We start from the raw sequence: 19844 nt of genomic DNA, 5'->3' as shown, positions 1-19844 counted from the left end.
CCAGTGATAATGTAAAAGCAAAAACAAAACAAAAAGCTCATTATAAATTTTATAAAAGATTTTAAGAATTAAAATACATATTCATGTTGTGTTTTTATGAGCCCACAAATATAAGTTAATACACTCTAGCAGAAACAATTAAATTATTTAATGTAAGTATCCAGATGCTGATAGGTTGTCAGAATAAGTAAGGTTCAGTGTACATTCTATTGATTTTTATTCGTTTAAAAAATGTATTCACCAAGCAGAGAGATGTTTAATGCTTAGCTTTGGTCGTTTATCAAAAAGCTTTATGCAGTGCTACTCATTTTTTACTCTTGCCTCCTCTCTGAAGCTTCTTAATGTGCACAGTATGTTTAAGGATTGAAAATGTTTTCAAAGTCAGGGTTTGACCTCCCTCCTTGTTGTTCTCACTTAAAAACAGAATGAACCTACTCTCTCCCTTCTATTTTGAATTACTTGAATAGATACGAATTGTACTAAAATTACATATATACACCCAACAGTATCACAAGAGAGGCCTTTTTTGTTTTAAAAATTAGGAGGGTTTCACATTTGAAAGTAGTCTAGACAAAGGTACTCATGACATTTGACCCTGAATATTTTACTTTTAAACTTGATACAACAGCCTCCTTCTTAGCTTTGTTGTATGCTAATATTTCTACTTATTTAACATCAAAAAGCTGTAGTGGTTTCTCTTTATAGATTATGCCTGTGTTCTGGAATTGCCTCCTGCGGTCCATGAATTGTTTCTTGGCTTGTTGTGTTAGAATTTCTCACCAGGGTTTTTGTGAGCTAGGGAGCCAACATTTGAAAAAATCAAATTTGATACAGTAAACTGGATTAGTAAAAATTACACTTCCTATTCATAATTATAATTGAAGCAAGCTTCTTGGCTAGGCATCAGTTTTATGTCATAAGAGTAAACACATGCAAATCTCATGTAATGATATGCATATATAAATGACTATAATGACAATATTTTCCAGTTGTTTCTATAATATTAAATAATTATTTTTTTGAGATTCCAGAAATATACTTTTTTCATTAAAAATAATAGTCATTAGGAAAAAAATCCTTATGTATTAGAGTATGTGTTCTTTGGTAATGAAGCATTGCAATTTTGGCTTCTCTCATTTCAGTTGGAAATAGTATTGGTGTAAGTGAGTGTTGCCATGGGAACCTCCACCTAGATATAAAAGGCAAGACTGTCTAAGTGGAGGAGGAGGGGGGATGTACTAAAATACGCCTAAATGCTCTATTTTATGTATGTGTTGGTGGGGACATTTGGGAGGGTATCTAGGATAAGAAGGGGAAAGAAAGCAGAAAGTCAGTGTTAAGCATTAAAACCATTTACTCATACTTCAGGAGACTCATAGGTGGAAATGTTTTAAAATTTAAAATGATTCTTAATTATTTGTATCTTTTATAAGTCAGGGAGGCTTTGCATATTTTATTTTTAAAGAACATCCCTGGAATGTATTTAATGCATTTGATTTTAGATGGAATATATATAACTTATTTGACTTGACTTTAGATAAAAATGTTCAGTGAAATTTTCTTGAAAGTCAGGTTTTGGGGAGATGAGTTTATTTATAAATTTTATTAACAAAGGTTATCACGCTTAATTGGTTTTCAGATATCTGAAATTAAAAAAACAACTAAACTGACTAGGAGACAGTGTGGCTTTCCGTGAAATGCTGACATTGGCTTTATAGTATGTTCAACATTAGATTTTTTTAAATTAAATATTTTTAGTAACTTTCTGTAGATATTTAGGCAAGGAAACAATGACTTTCTATATCTGCATGAATAATACATATATATTAATATTTATCTGCATGAATAATACTGTATGAATAAGCATAAAGAATGAAAACAACAAAACCAAACATTAAACCCTCTTACATCCTTTAGGATCACATGTGATGTAACTGCTGATAGAAATGTTTGGAGCACAACCAGTGTAACCCCATAGAAAGTAACATTTTTGTTTTTTGTATGTTTAAGTTACAGAAAGCAGTGAAATTGTCCCCAGCATGCGTTCCCGTGATAGAATACCACATCATCATCCTGACCTAACACTGTAGATTCTGGTTGTCCCATACGTGTGTTTAAAAAAAAAAAAAAAGACATTAACCTGACAAAAATTGTTTAAACTTACCTTTTTAGTGAATCCAGAGAAAAAGTTTAAGCTGCCAAGGTAATAAAACATCCAGAAGCTTTTAAATTAAAAAAAAAGTAATTTAAATGAAAAGGGGTGTGGGGGGTTTGCTAGGGAGAAGAAAGAAAGAAGGGGAAAAAGCCTAGCACTCTGGCCTGGCTGCAGCTGATGTAATTATGTGGCAGTGGGAAGTGCATTGTTTGCAATTCCCGCATAAACAAGGCTGGGAGTCCCTTAGGGTGGGTGTTGGGAGGCACTGGGGTTTGTTGACAAGCAAACTACCTTGAGAAGAGTTTAGTTGGGAGCAGATTCTCTGGCTTAAGAAGCATGGTAGGAATGAGAGTAAAGGATGAGAAAGTGTTTGTGTAGAACACTGACCAACTTGAAACCTTCAAGTCTTGTAACTCATAATTGTGAAGGAGTGCATAGTTGTCAGTAATCTCTTTAAGAGACCTGAGGTCTGATAGTGAAAATTGTTCAACAGCAAATATACCCATGTTTAACAGTGGTTTGGACAGAGTAGATCTGCTTAGTTTTAGATATGGATTCTAAAATACAAAGAATGAGAGAAAATTTTTATATTTCTGGGAAAAATAAGTAACAAGAAGGATTAAAAATCAGGTTTTATTAGAAAGATATTTAAAAGAAAGAGCAACAACTGTGTTGTTTCTGATGCGGCTTTTTGCTTGCTGCTTCCCTCCTCAGCCCCTCTTCCTTGAAAAATCTGAGAGCTAAGAGTGGAAAGCATAAAAATGTACACAACCTGGTCAATGAGTAGATTCAAAATATTACTTTAATCACCTTAGAAAATGTTTCATAATACAGAATTTTCTATAAGCTGGCAACTGATATTTATTAGTACCTTTTGTGTGTCATGACTGTTCTATTGGGCAATTTGTGTATTTTAACATATGTAATCCTTACAGCATCCCCATGAAATGTAAATTATATATTTTCTCACTTTTCAGGGAGGAAGTTGAGGCTTACTTAGAAAAGGATAGCATGACAACAAACAGATAATATAAGGTAGCCTGATTTAGCAAGAAGACACCTGATTTAAGGTAGAGGGATTTCCAGATATTATGGTAGTACCTTCAAGTTTAGAATTGCTTTGGCTTGCTAGAATAAAGAAAAGGCTTTGGGTTGTTTTATTTAAAAAAAAATCAACAGAGATACTTTTTCATTCTCTATTGATATTATCATTCAATGACATACCCCCATCAAAATATGGAAAGAATGATCAGCGAACTAAAAACAGTACAATAGGTAATTTAAAACAGTTATGTTTTTGGTTTTAAGTGCTTTGATATAGTCAGCTAGAGGAACACATGGGGCAAGAAAATGTGGAAAAATAAGTGAAAACCAGAAGTTTTAACCTTGTTAAATAATTTCCTTTGTAGTTCTTTTAGCAGTTCGGATATGAAGAGGAACCAGAGTGTCCTATTTAGCTATCTAGTGATACTGTGAGCACACAGGACAGCTTCACATGATTTCTCTTTTAACTTGTGCTTTAAAGATTTTCCAGAGTTACTTAATTAAATAAATATACTTTTATAGTTTTTTAAATATAGAAGATTGGCTTTTACAGAAAATCGGTGAGAATTTCAATTTGCAAGATTATCAGTGATACAATTTTTTAGCACCTTAATAGTATTTCGCATTAAGACTTAAAACCAACAGCCTATTAAGCTTCTTGTTTAACAATAAAATACACCATTCAGTTCTCCTTTGACGTTACAACTATTGTTTTATGCTTTATTGGGAGGGTTATATGTTGGGAATTGATGATTTTCATCTTGTCAGTACTATTAATTCCTCTCAACATATTTATACAATCCTGCAGCGCTATTATTAAAAGAAGATTGTCCCAACAGCTTTCAACACAGGACATTTGAGTGGCGTGGTGTGGTGTGATATGTGTGTGTGTTTTTAGAAATTTATTTTTTTAAAAGGCAGAGTTACAGAGAGAGAGCAGTCTTCCATCCACTGGTTCACTCCCTAGATGGTCGCAATGGCCAGAGCTGCCCCGATACAAAGCCAGAAGCCAGGAGCCTCTTTTGAGTCTCCCATGCAGGTGGAAGGGACAAAGGACTTGGGCCATCTTCTGCTGCTTTCCCAGGTCATAGCAGAGAGCTGGATCAGAAATGGAGCAGCCGGGATTCGAACTGATGCTCATATGGGATGCTGGCACTGTAGGCAGCAGCTTTACCTGCTACACCACAGCACCAGCCCTGTGGGTGTGTTTTAATTTAATATTTGTATCCCAAAGAGAATGCAGTGAAAGATACTTTTCTGTACTTAATTCATATTGTGTTAAAAAAAAATCCTGTATTCACCATGGCTAACCCATAAACATAAGTTTAATTGAAGGGTTATAAGAAACCCTGATGTTGTGACATTTTGCTTTGCTAATATTACTCCAAATTTTAGATCAAGTGTGAGATGCTGGTGCATATTTGGAAAACAAACCAAACCTCACCCTACTTCCTACTTCACATATTTTAGGAATGAGCATTTCCAATGTTTAAATAGCCTGATGTTCCTGGTTTCGTGGCTTGTAGATTTCTAGCTCCAAACAGGATTGGCAGCAGTTTGCATAGAGGAGTACAAAGGAAGCCTGCCTTTTCCTTAGATAAGTATGTTCAAAGAAAAAAAACAAACCATTTTTCTTGTTACTATAGCTCACAGTACCAAAGAACCTTTTACCAGTTCCCAGGTTGTTTTGGAAGTCATAAATGGAGACTGTTACTTTTCAATTTGTTCTCCTTATTCTCGAGATTCCCAGCTTGTTGTATATCAAGTTATTTCCAGAAATGTTTAATAGGTAGATTTACATGGAAGGAAAGGATAGTAAGAAAGTGAAGTGTGGGTAGAAAAGAATAATAAGTTTCTGTTAAAAAAATTAAAAAAGATATTCTGCTCCTGACCCTTACTGGGGTAAATTTCCAAGGGAATATAGTTTTTACTGGTCAGAAAATTGTCTAATGGACAGTGATGAAAACTGGAGTTCAGCCAGATCTTATTTTGAGTGGTTTCACTCACTCTTTTCCTGTTGTTGGCTGGATGGAAAGAACCTTTCTTTTGTGGGTCATCTGATTATGTCAGAACCAAGGTCACGTTTAGCTTGGGCTGACTTCAGTGATGTTATCTTTTTGAACCATGTTCTATGATGAGATGAGGAAAAACCGAGTACTTCTTGATCTTTATCTTTGCATCAGTTTTAAATGATGTGGTTTTTGAAGATAGAGGTTATGTCTTTAAAAAGGGTGAATTGTGCTATTCCAGAAGCATGTTAATGTGAACATGTTTTCATGGAGGAGAGACAATGTGGGCAAACTAGAGCAATGAGGGTGAAGGAAAATAAGGAACCTAAAATAACACCAATTCTTTTTTTGTTACTTAAGGAAGAGAACCAAGGAATATGTGTACATTATCAATTCTATGCAAATGAGGATTTTTTAAAAATAGAAAAGTATCCTGCTTCAAAATTCCACTTTTGATATCTGAACCAAGCACCTCCCTCCCTCTCTCTCTTTTAAAAAAATATTTTATCTGTTTGAAAGAACATTAGAGGGGCCAGCGCTGTGGTGCAGCAGGTTAACGCCCTGACCTAAAGTGCTGACATCCCTCATGGGCACCGGTTCTAGTCCCGGCTACTCCTTTTCTGATCCAGTTCTCTGCTATGTACTGGGAAAGCAGTACAAGATGGCCCAAGTCCTTGGACCCCTGTACCCACGTGGGAGAACTGGACGAAGCTCCTGGCTCCTGGCTTCAGATCGGCGCAGCTCCAACCATTGCAGCCAATTGGGGAGTGAACCATCAGATGGAAGACCTCTCTTTCTGCCTCTCTGTGTAACTGACTTTCAAATAAATAAATCTTTAAAAAAAACCAAAACATTAGAGAAGGAGAATCACAACGACACAAGAGAGACCGACCATGTGCTGGGTCACTCCTCAAGTGGCCTCAACAGTGGTGGCAAGCTCCCAATTACTTGGGCCATCTTTGCTGACTTCCCAGGCACATTAGCAGGAAGCTGGATTGGAAGTGGAGGAACCAGGACTCTAACTGGCCCTCCACTGTGGGTGCAGACATCGCAAATGGTGGCTTAAACTGCCGAGCCTCAGTGTCAGCCCCTGAGCTGAACGCCTCTTATTAAGAATCTTTGCAATACAGTTGAACACCAAAATAAACTCCTGAAGAATTGTTGACGCTGATTTTAATATTGTGTGGGTATGAAGGTTCCAACTTGGAATGAGTTTGAAGCAAAGGTCTTGCGGGAATGAGTTGTTTGTGTTTTCATGCCCTAACCTTTTATTATTTCCCACTTACAACCCTGAGAAACTACAGATGTGCACCCCTACATACGCATTGTCATGTGGCTTTCCTCTCCCATTCTGCCAAAACCCAGTTTTGGCATCTAAGATCTAAGTTATGTCAATTATTCCCTCCACCTCCCTTAGTAACTTAAACCCTGTGAATTTGTTCCATTGGCAGTAGAAATGAAGGTGATATACTTGCTTTTACTTAAGTTTGAGTTTTGAATGTTCTTGAATTTTTTGTGTGATGGTACTGCAGTATACATAGTTGTAAAGGAGCAGCAAACATCTACGTATAATTTCTCATGAAAACCTTTCTTGAGGAAAAGTAAAAACTTTTCCTTAGAAAACCCTATTCTTTTCAGTAATTGCTGTTTAATTTTATTTGTATTATTTTACCTTCACCTGCTCAGGGTTTTTTTTTTTTTTTTTGGACAGGTAGAGTTATAGACAGTGAGAGAGAGAGAGACAGAGAGAAAAGGAGAAAAGTCTTCCTTCTGTTAGTTCACTCCCCACCTGGCCGCCACGGCCAGCACCGCACCGATCTGAAGCCAGGAGCCAGGCATTTCTTCCCTGTCTTCCATGCGGGTGCAGGGGCCCAAGCACTTGGGCCATCCTCCACTGCCCTCCCAGGCCACAGCAGAGAGCTAAACTGGAAGAGGAGCAAGTGGGACTAGAACCCGGCACCCATATGAGATGCCGGTGCCGCAGGCAGAGGATTAACCAAGTGAGTCATGGCGCCGGCCCCATCACCTGCTCAGTTTTAATCAATTTTAAAAAACTATGGAAAAATTTAAATGTAAAGAAGTAAATACAAGATGTAAAATTTATCCAATTGATTATCTTTTTTTCCTATACTTTCTACTGAAATTCTTTAAGCAGATGTTCATTTTTTGTAACCTTTTTTAAATTGGACCCAATTTAGGCATTTAATAAACATTTCCATGTGGATCCCAGACCCCAACTACAGAGGACTATTACTAGAACGTACCTCATATGTGAGTACATGGCTATGATATGGTGCTTGCCTTCTGAAGGGCTCTTTAATCACTCCCACTCAGTAATGATTTAAAGTGGGTAGGTGGAAGAGGGAAACCTGTTGGAGTGAGGTGGACACTATGGGAAATGGTGGCTTGATCAGCATAGCCCTGACTGTTAATGAACAACTAAATACATTATCCCTCTTAGTAGTTTTTTTTATCTGTTCTACTTAATATGACTGGTTTAGATCTGTAATTGATGCACAGTTATTCTTAAGTGTTGAAAATTAACTGAAATGTGATCCCTGTTGAACATGGTGGTGGGAATGGGAGAGGGAAGAGATGTATAATTTGGGACATGCTCAGGCTGACTTGCCCCAAGTGGTGGAGTTGGAAGCATACCAGGGGATTCCAATTCAATCCCATGGAGGTGGCATGTACCAATGCCATCTCCTGTTCCAGGTGATCAGTTTCAGTTCACAGTTGGTCATGGTGAAGGGACTGGGAGTCAAAGGGAGCACATAGACAAGTCTAGTACCTGCTAACGCTAACTGATGGAGTAAATAAAGGGGAGAGTGATCCAACATGGGAAGTGAGAATCTCAGCAGACTCATAGAATGGCAGATGTCCTAAATAGCACTCTGGCCTCAGAATCAGCCCTAAAGGCATTCGGAGCTGGCTGAAAAGCTCATGAGAGTATTTCAGGCATGGAAAGCCAAGACACTCTGGCAAAAGATCTCTGTGAGTGAGATCCCAGTGGAAAGAACAGGCCATCAAAGAAGGAGGTACCTTTCTCTGAAGGGAGGAGAGAACCTCCACTTTGACTATGAGCTTGTCTAAACAAGATAAGAATCAGAGAACTCAGAGGGCTTCCATAGCCTTGGAAACTCATGACTGGAGCATAGGGAGATTACTGATGCCATAGACAGGAGTGTCAATTGGTAAAGTCAACAACAGGAGTCACTGTGCACTTACTCCTCATGTAGGATCTCTATCCTTAATGTGCTGTACATTGAGGCTTAATGCTATAACGAGTACTCAAACAATATATTTCACTTTGTGTTTCTATGGGGGTGCAAACTGTTGAAATCCTTACTTAATGCATACTAAACTGATCCTCTGTAAAAAAAAAAAAAAAAAAAATAAAATAAAAAAAAAAAATTATCAATTCCCAACTTGACTCTCACTGGGATTAAACATGACAATAGGTCTGCTCTGATTTCATCATCATTTTAAAAAATCATCTATTATTTTTCACTTTATGTTTCTGTGTGGGAGCAAACTGTTGAAATCCATACTTAATGTATACTAAGCTGATCTTCTGTATATTAAGATAATCGAAAATGAATCTTGATGTGAATGGAAGGGGAGAGGGAGTGGGAAAGGGGAGGGTTGTGGGTGGGAGGGACGGTACGGGGGGAAAGCCATTGTAATCCATAAGTCGTACTTTGGAAATTTATATGCATTAAATAAAAGTTTAAAAAAAAAAAAAATAAAGTGGGTAGGTGGGATCAGTCACATATCCTCCTAGGGTATTCTCCATTTAACCTTTTTTTGAGAGATGATTCTGTAATTGTATGTCTAGTTTAAGTTGTGCCACTCTGTCTTGGCTGTGATTCTGCGTGGCCATACATTTTGCTTTTCAGTGTTCTCTCAGTACATATTTATTGAAATGAAACGGTGGGAAAGAAGTCCATGCTTCCTGTCTTTGTTGGTCTTTGTGGGTTTCTAATCTCCTAGGAGTCTTGGGATGTTGATCTGTACATCATGGCCAGGGGTGGGTCGTTTTTATGGTGAGGAAGAGGGAAGAAGATAGTATTGAAGCAATTCCTGTCTAGGTCTGCAGAGTGCAGATTGCATTTCTCTTGCAGTGGTGTTAGGTTTATGGCCCTTTTTTGGGAAAGTGCTATTAAGTGTTTGGAGACCTTTATCTTTCTCTGTTTTGTTGTAGCAGATGGAGTTGTCCTCTGGTGTTTTGCTGGGTATGATAAATGTTGTACTAAAACTGTTCTTGGTGGAAGTTTGATCTGGAAAGATTACTGTTTCTTTCAGTTTCCTGAAGAAAATGGAATCAGTGCTCAAACTATTGAGCAAACAAGCTCATCAGCAAATGGCTCCTTCTCCTTTTCCTCCTTTTAGAAGCAGCTTTGGGACTGAAGACCAGCACTGATGATCACTTTTGTCTGAAACTGTAAACATTATAGAAATAGTACAGCTTTTTCCTTCAGAGCTTCCAGAGAGAAATGTCTGGGTAATGAAGGATTGCCCTTATTTTATAAAAGAAGAATAAAAACAAAGAAGTTATGCAGTTGTCTGTGTTCACTGAATGATTATCCCAGGGACAAATATCCACTCATATTGCATGGTGATCCTTAGTTTCGTTTCAAAAAAAGATGGCTTTTTGTATATTTTTAATATTCTAGGAAATATTTCCCTCTTTGGCCATGCCTTTCATAGTTTAATTCTGACTAATTTGAGTAATGTTATTTTTAGATAATGATACACTTCTAATAGGTTTTATTAGACAGAACTCTGAGGTTTTGTCTGCATTGTTGTTGAATGGTGTTAACCACCATGTAGCTGCTGGATTGAAATAAATTTTTGCTTGAATTCTTCACTCACATGAACTTCTAACCAAATTACCTGGCATTTGAAAGTAGAGTTTTCTTCTTCCTTGAGTGACTCCCATTGCAGATGTCCCCTAACACAATTGGAAATAATTTATAGCCTGAACGGAGTCCATGGAGAGATTTGCAAGTTTTTATTATCCCTGCATTCCAGTTATTTTCATTAGTACTTCTTTCTATTAATAGAGGATATCAAGAGTTGGTGGCATTCTTGAACTGAAATTCCCCTTTCATGGTCCTTGTATTTTGGGTTTTCTCTATTATAAATTCCTGCCTTTGATAATTAGGAGCACCGAAAGGAAGGATGGTAGCAGCATTCAGAGTCTTATGCCCCTCTTTTTATGGGTGTTGAGGGAAAGTGGTGAACTACGAACAAAATAGGAGGTAGTCTCAGAAGTCTGGAGTCACTGCTGCCTCTAACTGTAGTTACAGGACCTGAGATAGAAGATGCACAGGAGTGTGCTTGGGTCGGGGGCAGTTCTGGCAGCATCTCCCATGGTGAAGGAGCCTGTGTGCGTGTTGAAAGATTACTGAACTTGAGCATCTTGTTTTTCTCTTTATTGAGGCTGCCAGGATGCTCAGGGCTACATTTTGGTGCCTAGTTACTATATTCATTTGTTCCTCAGCCTTCCCTTTTTCTGTATGATTTCCATTTCACTTGTATCTTTAGCTTTAAAAATATTTAAGTAGTCCTCACTATCTGCTAGGCACTGGGAATTTAATAGTGAGTGTGGGAGACTGCATTCTTCTTCGTGCTGATAGCACATGTGTTTGTGTGTCTTATAAACCATTCAAAATCCTTTTTGGAAACAAAGAATTGAGTCATATATATGGACTCATGGAGCCATTAGGTTTTCTTTCTATCCTTTCTTTAATCTTCTGTGGACCTTTATTCTGCTTTTATTTTCACTTTCTTTGTTTATTTTCTCCTTTTTTTTTTTTTTTTTTTTTTTTTGGACAGGCAGAGTGGACAGTGAGAGAGACAGAGTATTTTCTCCTATTTTTAAATGAAATAGACTCCCTACTTCCATTTTCTTCCTAAAACTTCTGTATATTATAGCTGAAGATTTCCTGATACTTAAAAATATTTCTTTTCATACATGTGTATATACAGACTTCTTAAAAAACAAGTTTTCGTAACATTTTTTATTTAATTTATACTTTTCAAAAATTTTATTTATTTATTTGAGAGACAGAGAAAGAGACCTGACAGAGAGACCACCCATCAGCTCCTTCATTCCCTGGATGCCTATTGTGGCTGGGGCTGGGAAGCAAGGTACCAGAAACTCAACCTGTGTCTCCCACCTGGGTGGTGGGGACCCAGCTACTTGAGCCAACACCTGTTGCCTCCCAGGGTGTGCTGTAGCAGAAAGCTAGAATTAGGAACCCACTCTAGTATAGGATGTGGACATTTTAACCCTAGGCCAAATGCCTGCCCTTGTTTTCTTTCCTCCCTTCCTTTCTCCCTCCCTCCCTTGCTTCCTTCCTTCCTTTTTCTTTCTCTCTCTCCCTCCCTTCTTCCCTTCATTCCCCCCCCCCCCCTTTTTTTTGATTTATTTTGGGGCTGGCACTTGTGGCACTGGCATCCCATGTGGGCACGTGTTTAAGTCCCAGCTGTCCTCTTCCAATCCAGGCCCCTGCTAATGGCCTGGGAAAACAGTGGAAGATGGCCCAAGTACTTGAGATTTTGCCACCTGTGTTGGAGACTTGGAAGAAGCTCCTGATTCTTGGCTCCTGGCTTTGGCGTGCCCAGCCATGGGTGTTACAGCCATTTGGGGAGTGAACCAGTGGATGGAAGATATGCCTCTCTTTGTAACTCTGCCTCTCAAATAAATAAGTAAATCTTAAACAATAAAGAGATTTATTTATTTTGGAAGAGTTAGAGAGAGAGAGAGATGGAGATGGATCTTCAATCTGCTGGTTCTCTCCCCAGAGAGCTGCAATGACCACCACTAGGCCAGGCTGAAGCCAGGAGCCTAGAGCTTCATCCTGTTCTCCCACATAGGTACAGAGGCCCAAACACTTGGGCCATCTTTGACTGTTTTCCCCAAGCCATTATCAGGGAGCTGGATTGGAAGCGAAGCAGCTAGAACTTAAACTGGTGCCCATATGGAATATTGGTGTCACAGGTGGTGGCTTAACCAGCTATGTCACAATGCCAGCCTCCATTGTTTTCTTTATGATTTTCAGTGACTTCAAAGTATTCTGTTGTATGGACAGACTTCTGTTATTACAAATAAGCCTCTCTGAATTTTCTTAAGCATAGTTTTATGGTATATACAGATTTATTAGTAAAAATTCTAAGAAATGGGATTGCTACATCAAAGAGTATGTATAGTTTAGATTTTGCTAGATGTTGCCATTCCCCGCCACTCCCCCTACAGTTTATAGTTCTGTCAACAGTGTAGGAGAGCGCTGTAGTCTGAATGTGTCCCCCACATTTCATGTGTTAGAAACTTAATCCCAATGCATCAATGTTGGGTGTTGTTCAGGTCATAAAGGCTCTGCTATAATAAAAGGATTGAGGAAGGGAGTTGGGTCTCTTGCTTCCATTTTGCCTATACTCTGCCTTTTGTGAGAGTGCAGCAATCAATGTACCATCTTGGAAACAGAGCTGGACCCTTACCAGATGAGAACCTGCTGGTACCTTGATTTTGCACTTTTTTTTTTTTTTTTTTTTTTAAAGGCAGAGTTACAGAGAGAAAGAGTGAGAGGCAGAGATCCTATCTTCTGGTTTGTGCCCCAAATGGCCACAGCTAAGGTCTGGGGCAGTCTGAAGCCAGGAGCCTGGAATTCCATCTGGGTCTCCCACGTGGATGGCAGGGAACCAAGTACTTGTGCCATCTTCTGCTGCTTTCCCAGTCATTAGTAGGAAGCAGGATTGGAAATGGGGCAGCCAGAATGCAAAGCAGTCATATGGGATGCTGGTGTTGCAGGTATTGGTTTAACCCACTGCACCACAGTGCTGGCCCCAATTTCTGTTCTTTATAAATTACCTGGTTTCAGGTATTTTCTTGTAGCAGCAAATGGAATAAGAAAAAGGATTATTTGTATTTTACCTACAGTACCTTTACATTTCTTTTCTAGATCAATAGGTAAAATATGGGATAGTATGATTTTGATTTCTTTTTTCCTCAAGTTATGCATTTGTTTAAGCATTTTAAGAATGTTGGTCCTTTCTTCTTCTTTAATGATTGCTTGTTTTCCTGTTCTTTGGGCATGTTTTGTTAATTTATTCACTCAGTAACTATTTGTTAAATCCTTGTAGTAGCAATTGTGCTAGGCATTGATCTTTTCTAGTTGATATGTATGAGTGCAAATGCTCATTCGTTTATTCAACAAATCAGCGTTGAGTATCTACCATGTAGTAAGTGCTATTCCAGTCCTGGCACTGCAGCAGTGCACACACACACACACACACACACGCACATTCTCTCCCTCTCTCTTTCCCTTGCCCTGTGGAGGTTAGATTTTAATGTGTGCATTTGTATGGGTATAAATGTTGCAAATATTTTCTGCTAATTTGTCTTTTTCTTTATTCATTTTGTTTATGATACTTTTTGAAATGTGGAAGTTTTGAATTATTACATAGTTGAATTTATCAGTCTTACCTTGTAAGTCTTCTGAGTTTTATGTCCTATTTAGAAAGGCCTTACCTTCTCATCTCTAAGTTTGCAAAATTTAAAAAAATATTTATACACATTTTCTTTTAGTTATTTTTTTCTTCATTAAAAAAAATTTAAGTCTTTGATTGATTTGTGGTTTATTTTGGAAAGAACGAGGCTAGAGATCTACATTACTTTTCTTTTTAAAATCCATTTAATGAAAAATCTATCTTTTCCCCATTATTTTCAAATATCCTGTTAATTTCATGTACTCAATTCCTATAAATATTTGAGCTTATTTCTGAGTTCTTTCTACTAGTCTGTGGTATCTCATTGATTGTTTCCTTAAAAAGATGCTTTCACTTTCTGTTGCTTTATTTTACTGTAGGGAAGCATACTCTCTTTCTTTTCGTTGGTCTTTTTTTCTTCTATTTAGAATTTTCCAGACTGCTTTTGCTTATTTATTGTTCCAAAGAGACATGAGAATCATTTTATCCTGTTCCTCCCCAAAATGTTCTGTTAATATTTTCACTGGTATTGTACTGAATTTATGGATTAACTTAGGGGAAATTGATGTATTTACAAAGCTAAGTGTATTTAAGAATAAAATATACTCATTTCTTCTTTTATGATTATTAGGATTTTAAAGTTTTCTTTATGTGTATACTAAGCTTTTTTAAAATTTATTCCAAATTTTTTAATCAGTTATTGTTGATTGCATTATAAAACAAATCCTTTAAAAATGCTAAGTGTTGTTTATAAAAATGAGAGATATTGATTTTTTTTTAAAGATTCATGTATTTATTTGAAAGGGAGAGTAGTAGTAGTAGTAGTAGAGAGAGAGAGAGAGAGAGAGAGAGACAGAGTATGAGACAGAGAGAGGGAGAGATCAGGATCTTCCATCCGCTGGTTCACTCCACAATTGGCCACAGTGGCTGTAGCTGGGCAGGTCCAGAGTCAGGAGCCAGGAGTCTTTTTCAGTTTTCCCACATGGGTACAGGGGCCCAAAGACTTGGGCTGTCGTCCTCTGCCTTCCCAGACACATCAACAGGAGCTGGATGGGAAGTAGAGCAGCCATGACTCTAACTGATGTCTTTATGGGATGCCAGCATTGCAGGCAGTCGCTTTACCTGCTGAGTCACAGCGCCAGCCCCGAGGTATTGATTTCTAAATGTTAATCTGAAACCCACTTTCTGTTGAATTCTCTTACTGTTTCCAGTGGCTTTTCAGTTGATTCTGTTGGGTTTTCCAGGTCTAAAAATAATCATTTTGCCTGTTTTATAAATTTTAATGTTATTTCTTTTTTAACTGGTTATATTAGTTAGTACTTCCATAGCAGTACTGGAAAATAGGGGAGATTACAAATGTCCTTGTGTTGTTCTTGACATTAATAAGAATACCTCTGTTGGCATTTGGATGGCAGCTTTGGATTTGAATGAAATTTAAAAAAATGTATATACTGGGGCCACTGCTATGATGCCGGCATCCCCTATGGGCACTGGTTCAAGTCCCGACTGTGTCACTTCTGATCCAACTCTCTACTGTGGCCTGGGAAAGCACTAGAAGATGGCCCAAGTCCTTGGACCCCTGTACCTGCGTGGGAGACCTGTAGGAAGCTCCTGGCTCCTGGCTTCAGATCAGCAGAGCCCTGGCCATTGTAGCCATCTAGGGAGTTAACTAGTGGATGGAAGACTCTCTCTGTCTCTGCGTCTGCCTCTCTGTAACTCTGCCTTTCAAATAAATAAATAAATCTTTATATACATATATATATATGCACATACACACTGATGCGGTATCCCTTCATTTTTTTTTTTTTTTAGTGTTTATTTTTATCCTACATGAAAAGCAGAGAGGGGAGAGAGAATTCTCTACCATCTGCTGGTTTGCTTCCCAACAGCCAGAGGTAGGCCCACCTAAAGCCAGGAGCCTGTAACTCTATCCAGTTCTCCTGTGTGTGTGGCAGGAGTCCAGACACTTAAACCATTTTTTTGCTGCCTCCCAAGATGCATTAGCAGGAAGCCAGATTGAAAGCAATATAACCAAGACTCAAATTGGCACTCGATACTGGTTGCAGGCATCCCAAACAGTGGCCCAGCCTGCTGTACCACAGTGCCCACCCCCATCCTTATTTTATTGTGTTTCATTATTGAGTCCCTCAATAAATACTGTGTTTGTAAAGTGGGCCAGGCACTACAGTGGCCCTGAAAAGTAAGCAGTCAGAAGCGTGGTCTGTGTCCTCATGAATCTTACAGTCTAGTTAGGAAAGGCTGATACTACTCATACCGTCGTGAAAAATGGTATGGTATTTTTAGAACTGTGATGCAGGAAGCGTTCATTGGGCTATGCAGATAGGAGTGTTTTCTTGGAGGTCAGGATTTTTTTGTTGGGGAAAGTAACCACTGATGGTGCCATTAAAGGGGAGGCTAGGTTAACTCAGCACAGGGAGAGCCTGACAGGCAGAGAGGGTAGCCCTGTTGAAAGGAAGTGAGGTGTTGGATGAGGCTGAAGAGAGGCCAGACTGGGGTATCAGGACACTTTTAGTCATGCTGCTCATTTCGTTCTTTATGCTAAGATCAGTGAGAAGCCATTGAACACTGGAAGCAGCAAGGTAGCATGATCAGAATAGAATTTTTAAAAAGTTTTTATTTATTTTATTTGAAAGGCAGAGAGAGGGAGAGGGAAGGAGAGATTGACAGAGATCTTCTGGTTTACTTTCCAGTGTCGCTCCCCCTCTTCGTGGAGGAACGACACAGGACCCTGCGCTGTTCTTTCGTCTGCTCGCCCTCCCCGGGTTTGCTGCTGGTTCTTCCCGGGTTGGCTACTATCCCTTCCACCTCCGTGGAAGGGCAGTTCCCCCTGGCCGCATTCCCCACTTCCGCAGGGGAGCGGCACACCGTCGGCCGGCTCTTCTCGGGGGCTGCACAGGTGTTCCTTCAGCTAGATGTTCCCCTTAGATGTTCCCGGTGCATGCCGTCTCTCTCCTCCTTTATAGTCCTTCTCTGCCAATCCCAACTCGGCTGCCCACACGCCGAGCACGCTGCTCTCCTCCAATCAGGAGCAAGTCCTACAGTTTATTGGTTGAACTGGAAGCAGCTGTGCAGAAGCTGTTTACTTCTCTCCCAGCGCCATATTGTGGGAGAGCAGATGCATAGAATAAGTCTTAATTCCAGTAACTCAGTCTAGTCCGGTTTGCTCCCCACATTCCAGATGTCCACAGCCAGGGCTGGGCCAGGTTAAAGCCAGGAGCTGGGAACTCAACTCAAATCTTCCATGTAGTTGGCAGAGTCCCAGCTACTCAAGCCAAGCCTGCTGCCTACTAGGATGCAAATTAGCAGGAAGCTAGAATCAAGATCAGAGCTGGGACTTGAGCCCAGGCACTCTAATATCAGATGCAGGTGTACCAAGTGGTATCTTAACCACTGGGCCAAATGCTTGCCCCAAATACGTCTTTTTTTTTTTTTTTTTCAACCTAGGTCAGCAAGTAAATTGTCAGACTTGGATTTGTTTTTTTTTTTAGATTTATTTATTATTTATTTGAAAGAGTTACAGAGAGGGAGAGAGAGAGAGAGAGGAAGGAAGGAAGGAAGGAAGGAAGGAAGGAAGGAAGGAAGGCAGGCAGGCGGGAAGGAGGGAAGGTCGGTCGGTCTTCCATCTGCTGGTTCACTTCACAATTGGCCGCAATGGCCAGAGCTGTAATATAGAAATATGATGGCATCTGTTGCTTCTTTTATAAAAAGGAAAATCAAGGTTGCTCCCTGCAATGAGCTATTTTTCCTGAGCTATTTCCTCCTCTCATGGACTACTTTCTCTATCCTTAGAGGGAGACAGTCAAGATGAAAACAAACAGTGCCTCATTGAAAGGCTGGAAATATAATTTCACTCTACCATACGTGATAGTGTCTGCTTAAATGGAATGCAAAAGTGCTTTTCTAATTCCAGGTGCTAATATTAGGACCAGACTGTGAAGGCGGTGATATTTTTAGTTTACAGAATTAAGTGAGATCCTTACTTGAGACTGCAAAGGAATTAATAGATAGCTTCAGAATGCCCTGGAGCTCAGGTATAGGTGGTGGTAGACGTCTCACAGTCTGTTGCGTTGTGTTAAGCAATAGCAGATGTTCCTTTTCAAATCTGCAAACCAGAGATTTATAAAGCACAGCGCATGCATGCATATATATATATTTTTTTTTTGCTTAGTTCTTTAGGGAATCTTTATGTTTTTGATCACTTTTTTGGAAGACTGAAGAAGAAGCTACTCAGATGGTTTGGAAATTGCTCTCTTTGTTTTGTAAAGTGGGACAGATTTGCATAGGTAGGACATTCTGGTGCGCTGTTAGGCAGCGCACAGGTTTACGTTCTGTTGTTTCCACATGTGTTCTGTGATTTTGGGTGAATTACTTCTCTGAACCTCAGCTTTTCTAGGTGTAATAAAATGGGCAAGAGTGTCCGTATTGAGTTTGTATGCATTGATTATATAGAGGCTTAAATAAAACAATATGTAAGATGAAATCTCTTACTGTTCTGTAAAACTGCATCCCCAGGGAGCATATTCCTTTCTGTAATGCCATTTTTAGGGCCTGTGTTTTTGTGAAAATCAGATGAGATTTCTTCTCTTTTCCTCACCAAAACCCTAACTTGAGGGCTTGACTTCACTAGAATGTTCTAACATAATCAGAGTGGAAAGATACACATTACTACTTTCTTGGGAATATTGTAACTGAAATCAGAACACTGACTCTGGTTCACAAAACAAAACTTGTAGAGCTTTAAAAAGAGGTCTCTTGGTGGGAGGGAAAGATCTTGGGTGTAGGGTTCAGGACTCAAGTTTAGATAACCTTCTAGATGTATGACTTTAGGCATGTTCACATGCTTCATAGAAGCCTTGTCCTGGAGAAAATTGTTCAGAGAACAGAACTGTCATTTTATATGCAGAGGGGAATTTCCTCAGATCACGTTTGTAGTGATTCTTTCACCAAGTGGTTGATTTCTGTTTGTTTCTTAGTTTTCACATTTGGGGTTAGTGAAGTTTAGAGTCAGTTTCTGTGCTGCATACTGGGCATATTACCTTAAGCAAGTCACCTAACTTCTCTGTGCCTCAGTTTCTTCCTCTGTAAAATGGGTATTAGAATTACCTGCCTCATAGGGTTGCTTTTAGAGAAAGTTGCCTGGCCCATAGCATGTGCTCAACAGTATTAACTAATCTATTCTTTTTTAAATCACTGTTGTAATTATCAAGGTGAAAAAACAAAGTTCCAATGTAGCCAATAAGAGTTTGAGAACCCAGCAGAGTAGTTTAAGGATGAATTCTAGTTATGGATTTTCTGCTTTCTCTGTAAAGATTTGGGGTAAAAGATTACTCATCATAATGATTAAAATAATTTAAAGAAATAGATTTCTCTTAATCAGAATATAAGCATTTTTAGGAACTTTTTTTTTTTTTTGGACAGGCAGAGTGGACAGTGAGAGAGAGAGACAGAGAGAAAGGTCTTCCTTTTTCTGTTGGTTCACCCTCCAGTGGCCGCTGCAGCTGGCGTGCTGCGGCCGGCGCACCGAGCTGATCCCAAGCCAGGAGCCAGGTGCTTCTTCTGGTCTCCCATGGGGTGCAGGGCCCAAGGACTTGGGCCAACCTGCACTGCACTCCCAGGCCATAGCAGAGAGCTGGACTGGAAGAGGAGCAACTGGGACAGAATCTGGCACCCCAACCGGGGCTAGAAACCGGTGTGCGGGCGCCACAGGCGGAGGATTAGCCTAGTGAGCCTTGACACCGGCCAGGAACTCTTAAATGTAGTAGAAATGTACTACTCCCCTCAAAAAATATTATTATTTATTTATTTATTTGACAGAGAGAGCTCCCATCTGCTGGCCTACTCTGCAAATGTCTGCAGTGGTCCCTGGCTGGGACAGCTGAAACTGGGAGTCGGGAACTCAATCCAGATTTCACACAGGTGGTGGGAGCTCATTTACTTGAGCCAGCCCATTGCCTTCCAGGGTCTGCATTTGCAGGAAACTGGGGTCAGGAGTGGAGCCAAATAATGGGCCAGACCCCTGCCTCTACTATCCTATTTGTTAATCTGAATTTATATGTGAAAATATATAGCATGCCAATTAAACCATCTCATTAGATTAAAAAATACATATTTTCAATATACCT

General features: G+C 39.4%; 1 protein-coding gene and 1 long non-coding RNA gene across 3 annotated transcripts in view; both read left to right on the top strand.

Annotated features, from left to right (window-relative positions):
- HIBADH (3-hydroxyisobutyrate dehydrogenase) overlaps positions 1 to 19844 on the top strand; it is a 134002-nt gene that overhangs the window by 45424 nt on the left and 68734 nt on the right. The gene's annotated exons all lie outside the window — the stretch shown is intronic.
- LOC138845863 (uncharacterized) lies at positions 6336 to 9262 on the top strand. Its single transcript, XR_011383120.1, has 2 exons — positions 6336 to 7562; positions 8967 to 9262. It is a non-coding gene; the product is annotated as an uncharacterized lncRNA (long non-coding RNA).

Source organism: Oryctolagus cuniculus, chromosome 16 (assembly GCF_964237555.1).
Source record: "Oryctolagus cuniculus chromosome 16, mOryCun1.1, whole genome shotgun sequence".
NCBI classification, from domain to species: domain Eukaryota; kingdom Metazoa; phylum Chordata; class Mammalia; order Lagomorpha; family Leporidae; genus Oryctolagus; species Oryctolagus cuniculus.
The sequence above is the reverse complement of the archived record's forward strand: the minus strand, read 5'-3'. Positions and strand labels throughout refer to the sequence as shown.